Consider the following 9731-nt stretch of genomic DNA (forward strand, 5'->3'; position numbering starts at 1 on the left):
TAACCTACTATTTATGCCAGCCACCCCACAACCAAACCGTAACAAACCATAACAAACCAAGTGGGTTACACACTATGCTGTAATAATAATCACCCAAATCCTAATCATAATTATATCAGACTAAAAAGCACCGTCGTAAAAGTACACTACGGCCGTGAAACATCGAATAATGTGAAAGTCTGAGACAACTGATAAGACATCGTCATTGACACAGTTGGTTATGGACTTCTGGACTTCGCCCTTTACACTTTACTCTTTCTTAATAGAAATTTATCGATTTAGTAGCCTCGTAAACTTTTCCCTCTGACGGGGGATAAAATATTGCAGGAACACCCTTGAAATCTCTAAACATGACAGCAATCTTCGCTCCCGTGATAAACTTGCGATTCCTAATATATTGATTAAAAATCCGGTCATAATCACGCGATTCCAAATACATTGATAAAAGTTTACAGAAATGACAATTGCAAGAACAAGATGAAACTAATAAATGGCCTATTAAGATCGAAGTAGGGAATGGTCTATGAAAATGAGTTCTTTCTGACCATGCAATTACAAAGTGGCCAATGGCTAACACAGCAATTTAATTAGCTGCCAACTTTCAGCAAAATGGAGATAAATAATATTAGATTTTCACAAATTGAGTTTTTAGTATCAATGTTTTGGATTACATTCTGTGATTTACGAATTGCTCAATGGCTAAGAGAAGATGGAGATTGACATTAGATTTCTAATCAATAAGTCATTAATAGCTAACACAAAATCGAGCTTAACATTAGATTTATGCAATCCATTTGAAAATATATTTTTTGACATCAACATTTCTAATCACACACAAAAAAGAATGAAAAACAACAACAAATTCAAACTTAGAAACCGGATAGTGAGTACTGACTGATAGTCAGTCATAATAGATCACGCTCGTGTGGAGTGTGGAATAGATTTTGTTTGCTATCTTCCAACAGGAGGAACATACCTAGGCTATAATTATCCAGAGATCGAGAGGCTATGTTATGATTATAATCCGAGATGAGCATTAAATGCAGGAATGGGCGATCGTCAAAGAAGCTGACCTGCTGGGTGGTCAAACGCTTATATAAACAAATGCAATGCACACGAGTTTTCAGTACTTTGTTAAGAAAAGTTTGTCATAACAATGAGTACCCACCTGAAAACATTCAGCTTTTCAGACCTATCATCTGCGCCGTGCCAGATTTGTATCTCGTCACGCTTACGCCTTTCACAATGGCGTTCAAAACCCTAAGAAAAAAACCCTCTTGCCCTTCATAATCTCCATTCATTTTCATTTACAGGATACCTATCTACCTAGCTACAATAGCCCTTCACTGTCAGCGCCATATTTTAAACGGGGCTACTCTCATCAATGCATACACAGACAGCATGGGCAAATCTGATCCGGAAAAGTGGAATCTTTGAGCTCATGTTTAAATGCGGCAATGAATTTATAACAATGGCAGGAATCCATGGGAGATTCCCCCCAAAACAGCACTACAAATTGAAAGAGACACGGCCAGGTTGCATAAGGAAATTAAAGCTCTTGTTTTTCTCCTACCCTTCTCTACATATTTATTGATGATTTCTCAGTGGAGTACGGCATTATCGGGCAAAATAAATGTTTTACCTGGACATTCATTTCAGTAGAACATGTGGACATCTACAACTTCAGTTGTTTGAGATGTGGAGAACAATGTGTTCGGAGAACTCAATTCATTCAACAACACAGGATGTACGGTGCTTTAAACAGAGATGGATCTAACGTAAACGTGTAAATGCTTTGAGTTGAATTTGTTGGATTAACATTCCCATTTTGGGGAATTGATCTCATGGATTAACTGCTATTTTGGAAAAGTAAAGATGTCAGATTGAAAACATTCAAACACCTGTCAGATTTTAGGTTGATCGTGGAAAATTTCTTCTTTAATAAAGATACATCGGAATGGTAGAAAGCTGAAAGAGAGCATAAAACAGAAAGAGATGAATCAAGACATTTGTGTTAAAACAATGAATTCAGATTTGATTTTTCTGACTAATTAGCGCACCTTATAAATTTATCTGATGACTTGAGCAGCGCCCTGAAAAAATGAAGACGCCAGTTAAAAATTTAGATGAAAAACAGATCAGAATTTCAATTATCAAATTTTAAAAAATTATATTCATGCTTCTCCTTAGATTGGGTATGAATTTATCAGTATCAATGTTACTTGCACACAATCTTATCGAAAAGCATAAATATAATATAATAGATTACAGAAAAATGTACTAGACTAAATCACATTTACCATAAAAAAAAGAGAGTTACTTTTGAATGACAGTGTTCATGTGAGGCTGACTTTCTACAAAATTCTGATAAAATAATGGTGAGGGGTTAATTGCATCTTACGAAGTTGACAGTGTAAAAAGAGTAGCTGTAACAGCCGCTCGCCATTCACATTTATCAAAGTTATGCCAAAAGCATTTTAAAAAGAAGTAGCTTTGAAAACTTCGAAATTTTCCTCTTTCAAAATTGGCGCAATCATGTGGCTCAGGTGTCAAGGTACATGCATTAGAGAGTTGTGATATTTTAAATTTATGTGACTCATAATATGATTTATATTGAATTAATATGTATGAAATTTTTTAAATCAATAGTTTGAGTTTTACTTTGTGATGAAGAAGATGGGAAAAGAAGTTATTCAGAATTTAATGATCCTGTAAGAATTTTTGACTATTTGAGAACATACTAATTTTGATTAAGTTATATTAAACTAATAAATTTAAGCTTTTAAAACTAAATAAATAGAGAAAATCTTGAAATTCTTTTCTTCTATAATTATGAATTTCATTGAATTTGATATTTTTCAACTTATATTATTAGCTATAATATTTTGAAATCAATTTATAAATTTTGTCTAAGAAGACAAAGAAAGTAAAGATTACAATTTCAAATTTGATTAATTATTTTTTTTAAAAATCTTTAAACAATTTAAGATATGATACTTTTATAATTAGTAATCATCTACATAATAAAATATCTTTAATCAAATAAAATTAAAAAATTAGTACTATATAAGTCATGTTATCCATCACCAATATAAAGAAAACAAAATAATATGAGGTTGCATGACTGGGTTAACCATGAAGTAGCACAAGCTTCACCTCTATGAGCATCACCTAAATCTAATGAGTTTGACTCAAAACTACACAATTAAATCTTGATACCAATATCACAACAAAATACTAACTATTAAATATGTTGAAACATTAAAATAAAAAATCAATAAATATTTAATAAACTTCACAAACAACATTAATTTTTTTTATCATATTCAATAAAATAAATAAATATACACATTATATTGAAAAAAAACATAGAACTTGAATACTGATACTTTATCATTTAATTTTTAATGTTACAATACTATATAGAGATCCAACTCAAGATCAAAATTAATAAAAATGAAATATGCAATAGCTTAAAGATTACCTGATATGGTACCAGCGAAGCCCTGGAAAACAAGCCATAGTGATGAAATGAGACAGGTTATAAAACTCACATGTACCCTATCTGATTGAATGCAGTAAAACAATACGAAACCTGAGAAACAAATAAGTTGCATAGCACTCCTACTGCATGTAAAATGGCAATCAATGGCTCATAGTTATGTCTCCACAATCAATATTGAATATATAAAAATATATTGGAAAACTATTGGTTCTGGATCATTCTTTCATGTTGCATTGAGACAATCCATCATCAGAAGACTGATCTTTAATAGCTCTCAATTCTATGTACAGACTTCTTTTTTCAGTTTTGGTTTTTGTTAAATCTTGGTTAGGTGTTTTTTAGCAAAGTATTGAAGACTTCTTCTTTGACTCTGTTGTATTCTGATAATAAATCATGTAGTGTGATCTGAATCTCGATGATAAAAAACTGTTACACATTGATATTCAAAAGAAAGAATTTATTGACGTAAACTAAAAATTTGATATGACTTAACTACTGAAAACTTTTTTCCCTAAACAAATAATAGTATGTATAACTACGTTTAAATAGAACTCATGCATTCTAATAACAAATCATGTAAAGTAATTGAAAATGTTAATGACAAAAAGACTTTTACACAATCAAATTCAAAAAGTGCATTTACATTCATATGAACATCTTTTACACAATCAAATTAAAAAATAGCAGAACTCTAATAGCTTTAACATAACTCTTTGTCGTTAGCTGATTTATAACTTAATTGTGCATACAAGAATACATTCCTAAACTATTGTTTACTTGTCAATTTAGCCCCGTCCAACAACGATCGATACCCTTTAACATTTCTTCTTAAAAGATAAATAAATTAAAAGCTACCTAAACGAGGTTAATTGTCATGAAATTCCTAGTTTGACTGTTAGAAGTTGCTGTCAATCTCACCAGTCAGCTTTGAGCTCACTGAGTCATACATTTCATTCACTCACAGTCACAATGCTGCAAAAGCGAAGTAATTAATGATCAACCAGTAAAGAGAATGGTAGATGAGGAAACATGGATCTCATTTAGATGAAGAGTTAACTTTCTAAAACGAATGCTCATTTAGAGCATGTCTTACCTATATGTGATCGAGAATACTGATACAAGCATAGATAATTTCATGTGCTCCAGAATAAAAATGGGATTTAAAAAAAAAAAAAATTAGTCCAAAGACTTATTGGCTGAGTAGTAGAGCTGGGCTTTACATATTTCTACATGGATAAATAGCAGATATGTGCGCTTATGATTTTATAAAAAATGATTTTTTTTGGGATATATTTCAAAGAAAAGTTAAGTATGTTGTTTTAATCTTATTCTGATGATGGTCTCTAGACCATAGAACGTAATCTAAAAATATCTATACAATTTAATTTAAAAATAAAGCATAACATTAATCATATCACAAATAATTAACATCTACGTTTCGATCTCTACTGTAACTGTAAGAGATACTGTATTTTAAAAAGTTGTCAACACTCGAGATACTGAAGATAACTGTAAACCCTTATTTGAAAAGGCTTGGATTAAGCAATATTCTTCCGAGCAAGTAAACGCACAACATTAATGAAATGAATCTGTATAAGGAAAGAATGGTACCAGAGAGATAATCTGAGTCAAACATAGAGCAGATGAGAGAACACATAGTAATCTGTGAGATAAAAGCGATGTACTAAATGCGAGCTGATATTCATGGTCATCGATAGTCGCAATAGGTAATGTAATGCACAAAAGTAAGCGTACAAGAATATCCTTGCAGTGATGAAAAAGGCAGCCATTATAGGATATAGATCGGCTCACCAAAAGCTTCAAAGCCTCCGCGTTTTTCGCTTTGCACTGTTATGCAGTCAGCAATGTAATGTGTATATACCAACAAAGGCCGCGTTTGTAGCTTCTTTTGTCTGATATTCTTCTATGTAAATATGTTTTCCCGTCAGGAATAAGCAGTAGTTCGTTATATCCTGCAATCTGTTTTCATGTGTTCACGTGATCAGAAAGAGCCTTTGCAGAGGTCTGAGGAACGTCTATTTAGCTACGGAAACTCTTTTCATCTCATGATTCCATGCGCGATACGCGGGCTACAAACTTCGTACTAACACAAAATTTCTTAATATATGTCTAAAATTCATTATACTGCAAACAAATATACCTAGCAGCATCTCTCATTTTCAACAACGTTGATTCTCTTTTGCATTTTGTTCTACTAAGGTTTTGCAATGTACGTCAAACTCTTTGCTGCTAAGCTATAAACATTGCATTGGTCTGCTTATTTTAGTTTAAAAAGATGAGATACACGTACTGGAGATCACACAAGTCAATGATGAGCCGCAAGTGCAACCCACCAGTTATGCATGATTTTCCTCGTAGTCCAGCTCAAAAACACAATGTCAAAAAAGCAATGGAAAAAGATTCGTTTGTAAACAGTAAAGCTGTTGAAATGATCTTGTAAAGTGCTTTAAAAGTTTCTGGGTCGCCGAAGCTTTTGAACAAATGATGAAAGATTGGACTTTGTCCATGCGATCATGACAATATTTCCTAAAATGAAAGAGGGCAAAAGTTGTTATTGAGAAGTCATCGACAGGCGGCAAGGGATACGGTAAAGATGAAAGCGCCCGGTACAACAGTGTAAGGAAGGAGCTTCACTGAATTTGAGCTTCCAAAAACAAATAAATCAAGAGCTCATCAATACAAATCACCAAGCACATTCAATCAACCGACCAAATCTCGTGTACCCACCAATCAGACTTTACAAATAGACGACGCATATGAATAAAAACCAACAAGAAAGCGATTTTTCTTAAAGTTTTTTCAATCAGGATGTAATTATTCTCTATCGCAAAGCCCATGTATGACACAACTAGAAGAACATGAACCTTTTCTCTCACAAAGCCCATGTATGATACAACTAGAAAAACATAAACCATGTTCTGCAAAACCAAATAGAAGTCAAAATTGTAAACCGGGTAGATATATTCACCTACTCTTTTTCTTCTTTTGTATGTGTATTCTCATGATGGATCAAGTAGTATTATGATCTGAAATTAGAAGACATTATTAATGATAAAAACTGTTCATAGAATCAAATTCAGAAAGCAAACTAATAAACTAATAATACTGATGGATAGTAGAAATCTGATAGCTCTAGTAGAGATATTCTATCTAAAAGAGCATGTTTTGACCATTGCTGATCTCCGCAATGAGAAGCTGGTGTTGAACGACATGATCTTACCTGTGAGAAATGGTACAAGGAGCGCTCGTCCGCGTTGCATACATACATACTTTGGCTTAAAGTTGGGGGGAATGAAGCCTGGTCCGGCATCACTTGGTGCAATAAAATAACCCAAATGACCTCGAGCCAGACAACAGTCCCCACAACTCATAATCAACAAAACCAAGATCTTCATAGAATATTGGTTCACGAAGCAAGCTCTGATCTTTGGATGGGGAGAAAACTGAGAAACCTAGAAAGCGCCTAAAGATTCGTGGAATCTAAAGGAAACAGTTAAAAGGGCAAGCAAGTACGGCAAAACTTGAAGAACAAGTAAAAGATGCAAAATCTAGGGCTAGCTAGCTCGGAATTGTATGAGGAGAAGGAATAACTTACATCGAATTAAGATGGCATGGAAGTCCTGGTTGAGGGGAATGAAGCCTGGTCCGACGGCGAGCAAATAGAACGCCCTCGAGCCAGACCGCAATCCCCCCACCCATCACTTCCTCACTTCAATTCTTTCCCTTCCATTCCCTTCTCATACATTGAATATAACAACAATGGCTCTTCTTCCATTCCAGGAAAGGGCAGGAGAAGAAAAAGGGGCATCCATGGAAGCGACAAAAGCATAGATAGGCCCCAGCGGAAGAGGGGCGGGGAAGAATAGGGAAGGGTAGAGAAGAACAAGGAAGGGAAGGGATTCTTGTTTCTCACTCACTCGCACAAGTGCCCATTTTGAAGGGTGAAAAACCAACCCCAAATCGAACCCCACTACACACTCATTGATGTCGGTAGCAGGAGGCGCAGTAATAGAGATAAATACAAACGACCAGTTGGATCCGGACCAGAAGAAGCAGAGGAGACAGAGAGGCAGAGGGAGGACCCACAAACCCCCATTCCTCTCAAGCCCGCCCACTTTCCTCGCCGTCGGGTGCCCCGATCCCCCGTTGAAGTCGTGGGCCGTCCGATCCCTTGCCCTCCCGCATCCGACGGCAGCGGAGGGCGCCACGGGGGCATGTTCTGCGGTGAGGTCGGGAGTTCGAGTCCCGAGGGAGGGGGCTCGGTCCCTTAAAGGCAGGACGGCGACGACTCAGCTGGTTCTGTGGACTGGGCATTAAAATAATGAAAAGCCGCGTCCCATCGCTCATGTGACACCACGCTGTACAAAGTCAGACAGATATACAATACATATCTCCCCACAAACCCTCTTTCAATTCAACGTTGTGGTAACCAAAGCAAACCAAACCCTGGTTCAGTTGCCTGCCTCAACTCTCGACTCGCCCAGAAATTTTGCAGAACAAGCACGTGGTCACATTAAATGCATGGGTGTACACTGCAAAATCTCCGACAGATTTTAAAACTTTTGTGTATTATTTTATCTAGTCATTTCATAGCCATCCGTTCACGTGCACCATTTTCGTGGTTTGGAATTCCCATATAAGAATTCAACGTCGCGCCCTCCCTACCTAAATTGATCCAACTTGGCTCTTTTTTTATTGTTGTTTATACTTATATGCGGTGTGCTAGTTCGTCTGGTGTAGTGGTCGAGCTTAAGGTCATGGGTTATCGTCATGATCTCGAAACCACTCCAAGTTTGTGCATAGACTAGAACATGTGTGTGTGCAAGAGGGACTAGTTTCACTCCAAGACAAACTAGTTTTGTTCCACTCGCTCCAAGTAGGACTAGTTTCATCCCACTCGCACAATGTTCCACTCGTTCCAAGTAGGACTAGTTTCATCCCACTCGAGCGATGTAGAACTAGTTTCACCCCACGCACCTCAAATAGACCTCTATAGAGATAGTAGAGACACCCCTTAATAAAATAAAGAAAAAGTTGTCTATACAGTGTAAAGGGGGTTGTTAAACCAACTTGACTTTGCAACGCCATTATCATGGGTTCATCATCATCTTGACTAAATTATTACCACCTTTTTCCCTTCCATCATACGTAGAAAACAAATATGCAACTGCTCGGTTGACTCCCATGCCGCGGCACCTTTTCAAGTTCATCTCATCGGTTCCATCAATCGAATATCATTTTGCCTTTTGTCTTCACTCTTTCAACTTACATGTAATCATCAACTTTATTGATAATCGGACATCCTTGGAAATGACTCAGACGAAACAAAAACAGGTCATAATTGTTTGTTTATTAATGGCTGTGTAAAACAAAAAACAACACGGTAGGTAGCTGTTCTATGTTTTCCCACCTCCTTGAGACTGATCGTCTGGTCTGATATTTAGAATGGGCCGAATGTGCACAAGCTTGCTTAAGAAGAAAATTACAATAGAACAAAACAGGGGCCTCGAATTATTTAAGAAAAATGAGGAGAGAATGTGGTGAACAGCTCGTATAAGGGGATTTGGTATCAAACAAAATGCATGGAGACAATTGACTATCAAACACAATTAGGAATCGTATTTAACCATGCGGATGACTCTCACAAATTTCTCCACTTTTCAATTTAAAACTTACAACGTCTTTGGTTTTCGTTTGGCTTTAGCGATTCCGTACTGTAATTTTTAATTTGTTTCCTCGTCTCGTGACCATAAAATTAGGTGATTACAATACAAAACTGTCCAATTCCTTTGGTTGGGTTAAGCTGGATGCTAACTAACTACCAGGTTACCATTTACGTTGCTCCAAGAGATAAAACCGTATTGTTTTGAGTGAATTTGTATGTAGCATTTGATTTGATTTGATTTATTTGGTAGAGAGATCGACTTCTACCGAATAGTCATCAATCAACTGTTCTTTTCTTTGTTCATTTTGGTTATTTTGGCTTTTAATTAGAAGACCAGCACCAGTTATTACTTATGCTTCAATATTCTTTATTTTTGTCACCCAACTTTTTAATTATAACTTTAAGAAATCAAAAAAATCAAAAATTGATAATCAAAATTCTATTGATAAATATGTCATGTACTAATAGCCATTTATTTGTACTTCTAATAGTTAAGATTCTTGAGCAATGTGTCTAGAGCATTTGTGTATAAGTGATGCA

General features: G+C 35.7%; 1 long non-coding RNA gene across 1 annotated transcript; it reads right to left on the reverse strand.

The window, feature by feature from the left end:
- Positions 1-2058: 2058 nt before the first annotated feature.
- LOC149570714 (uncharacterized) lies at positions 2059-6039 on the reverse strand. The gene is made up of 3 exons (XR_016361820.1): positions 5318-6039; positions 3485-3506; positions 2059-2093 (listed from the first exon to the last, which is right to left on the reverse strand). It is a non-coding gene; the product is annotated as an uncharacterized LOC149570714 (long non-coding RNA).
- Positions 6040-9731: the final 3692 nt, after the last annotated feature.

This window comes from Cupressus sempervirens, chromosome 3 (assembly GCF_028749045.1).
Source record: "Cupressus sempervirens isolate cs-2001-9-10 chromosome 3, ASM2874904v1, whole genome shotgun sequence".
Lineage (NCBI taxonomy): Eukaryota > Viridiplantae > Streptophyta > Pinopsida > Cupressales > Cupressaceae > Cupressus > Cupressus sempervirens.